The sequence below is a fragment of the Salvelinus sp. IW2-2015 genome, unplaced genomic scaffold (assembly GCF_002910315.2).
Source record: "Salvelinus sp. IW2-2015 unplaced genomic scaffold, ASM291031v2 Un_scaffold3483, whole genome shotgun sequence".
In the NCBI taxonomy this organism is placed as follows: Eukaryota; Metazoa; Chordata; class Actinopteri; order Salmoniformes; family Salmonidae; genus Salvelinus; species Salvelinus sp. IW2-2015.
In genome coordinates, this window is record NW_019944763.1 from 64,970 (window position 1) to 67,875 (window position 2,906).

Below are 2,906 nucleotides of genomic sequence, written 5' to 3' on the forward strand. Positions count from 1 at the left end.
ACGCACGCACGACGGCACGCACGCACGCACGCACGCACGCACGCACACACACACACACAACACACACACACACACACACACACACACACACACACACACACACACACCACACACCACAACACACACACACACACACACACACACACACACCACACCACACAAGTCTTGTAACACACACCACACACCAGAGGGACACACCTTTCTTCTTCTTGTCAAGCTTAGGAAAAACAAAACAAATGAGGTAAACATGATGACTAGAGATGAAAGAACAACAGAACTTACTAAATCAATCAAGGAGGGTGAGACGGGAGAAGTTGGAGGGGGAGTGAGACCGGAGAGATTAGAGGGAGTGAGACAGGAGAGGTTGGAGAGGAGTGAGACGGGAGAGGTTGGAGGGGAGTGAGATGGGAGACGTTGGATGGGAGTGAGGTGAAGAGGTTGGAGGGGAGTGAGGAGAGGAGAGATTGGATGGAGTGACAGGAGAGGTTGGAGAGGAGTGAGGACGGGATAGGTTGAAGAGGAGTGAGACGGAGAGGTTGAGAGGAGTGAGAGGATAGGTTGAAGAGGAGTGAGACGGGAGAGGTTGAAGGAGTGAGACGGGAGAGATTGAGGGGAGTGAGACGGAGAGATTGAAGGAGAGAGTGAGACGGGAGAGGTGGAGGGAGTGAGATGGGAGAGGTTGGATGGGAGTGAGGATTGAGGGTTGGAGGGGAGTGAGACGGAGAGATTGGAGGCGGAGTGAGCGGAGAGGTTGAAGAGGAAAGAGTGAGACGGGATAGGTTGAAGAGGAGTGAGACGGAGGAGGTTGAAAGGGAGTGAGACGGGGAAGATTGAAGGGGAGTTGAGACGGGAGAATTGAAGAGGAGTGAGACGGGAGAGGTTGGATGGGAGTGAGCGGGAGAGGTTGGATGGAGTGAGATGGGAGAGGTTGGAGGGAGTGAGACGGGAGAGATGGAGGGGAGTGAGACGGGAGAGGTTGGAGGGGAGTGACACGGAGAGTTGGGGGAGAGACGGAGAGATGGGAGCGGGAGAGATGGATGGGGAGTGGAGACGGGGAGATTGGTGGGGAGTGAGACGGGGAGTTGGATGGGAGTGAGACGGAGGAGGTTGGAGGGGAGTGAGACGGGAGTGGTGAGAGGGGAGTGAGACAGGGTAGAGAGAGTGAGACGGGACGAGGTTGGAGGGAGTGAGACGGTGAGAGTTGGGAGGAGAGGAGTGAGACGGGAGAGGTTGGAGGGGAGTGAGATTGGAGAGGAGATGGAGTGAAGGAGGGTGAGTGAGACGGGGAGAGGTTGAAGAGAGCTGAGACTGGAGAGGTTGGAGGGAGTGAGACGGGAGAGGTTGGAGGGGAGTGAGACGGGAGAGGTTGAAGAGGAGTGAGGATGTGATATAAGGCTCAATGTTCCTGACAAACACACACACACTTGGTCTTAGAGCCAACCATTTCACAACATGAATGGACAGAAGGAGTGATATACATAAATAATCTCAACACAACCAAACCTTGTCTTTTCTCACTGTCCACATCACTGTCATCACCCTATAGGAGGCCAAGGGAGACAACCACATTGAAGACAGGCCAACAAACCCACATACACACACCTACACACAACCTACACACAACCTATACCATAACCTGAACAACTTCAGCAGACTGAAAACGCAGCTCCAATACACTTAAATTCTAATATTGTAGAATTTTAAAATGCCAAATCATACAACATCATCTTTCAAACTGGTTTGGGTTGTACACCATGGAGGAGAGTGGATATATCAGCTGTGACTAGTACAAATACACTGAAACAACACACCACATACACAGTCTTTACTAGACACTGGCCAGTTGTGTTAATGCCACCCACTGCCTTGAGAAACAATGGCCTTTTTGTCCCTTAGCCAACAAACCTTTCTTTGCTTCTTATGCCCTTTGTTTGTCAATCTGAAGAGGAGGGAAGACGATGAGAGCAGAGAGAAAAGAGGAGAAGAGAGAGAGGAGAGAGAGAGAGAAGAGAGAGAGAGATATTGTTCCTCAGATGCTTAAAGGGCCAGCCCCCCCCCACCCCCCCCCCAGACCCATAAGCACACACCACACACTCTCTCACACCACACACCACACACACACACACACACACACACCACCACACACACACACAACACACAACAACACACACACACACACACATACACACACACACACACAAGAGTATCAAGGAGTAGGGGCAGAGAAACACACACACACACACCAACCCAGGGCAGGCAGATTGGGAGAAAACCATTTACAAACAGACCTATCTAGCATCAACCAAACAGTAATTTGACAAAACTATTTTTAAAAAATTGTAGTCGGTCTATAGCCATTACCTTTTCAACCTCTCAGAGCGGGACGATCATTTTATATCTAACAAGCATCCCAGTTATCCCCCTTCTGTTAGCGTTGCTGCTATGATGCTATTCCTCACTGCTCTCTCCCAATGCTAATATCTACCATTATCCCACTAGCATCCAGCCATCCCTTCACTTGCTTCTCTCCAATGCCAATATCTACCATTATCCACTAGCATCCAGGCCATCCCTCACTGCTCTCTCCAATGCTCAATATCTTAACCGATTATCCCACTAGCATCCAGCCATTCCCTCCACTGCTCTCTCCAATGCTAATATCTACCATTATCCCACTAACATCCAGCTATCCCTCAACTGCTCTCTCAATCTAATATTCTTACCATTAGCCCACTAACATCCAGCTATCCCTCACTGCTCTCTCAATGCTAAATATCTACCATTATCCCTATAACATTCCAGGTATCCCTTCACTGCTCTCTCCAATGCTAAAATCTACCATATCCCACTAACATCCAGCGTTATCCCTCACTGCTCTCTCCAATGCTAATATCTACCATTATCCA

General features: G+C 49.7%; 1 long non-coding RNA gene across 1 annotated transcript; it reads right to left on the minus strand.

Moving 5' to 3' along the window:
• Positions 1-2,425: 2,425 nt before the first annotated feature.
• On the minus strand, positions 2,426-2,906 carry LOC139025884 (uncharacterized). The gene is made up of 3 exons (XR_011477551.1): positions 2,873-2,906; positions 2,641-2,697; positions 2,426-2,517 (listed from the first exon to the last, which is right to left on the minus strand). It is a non-coding gene; the product is annotated as an uncharacterized lncRNA (long non-coding RNA).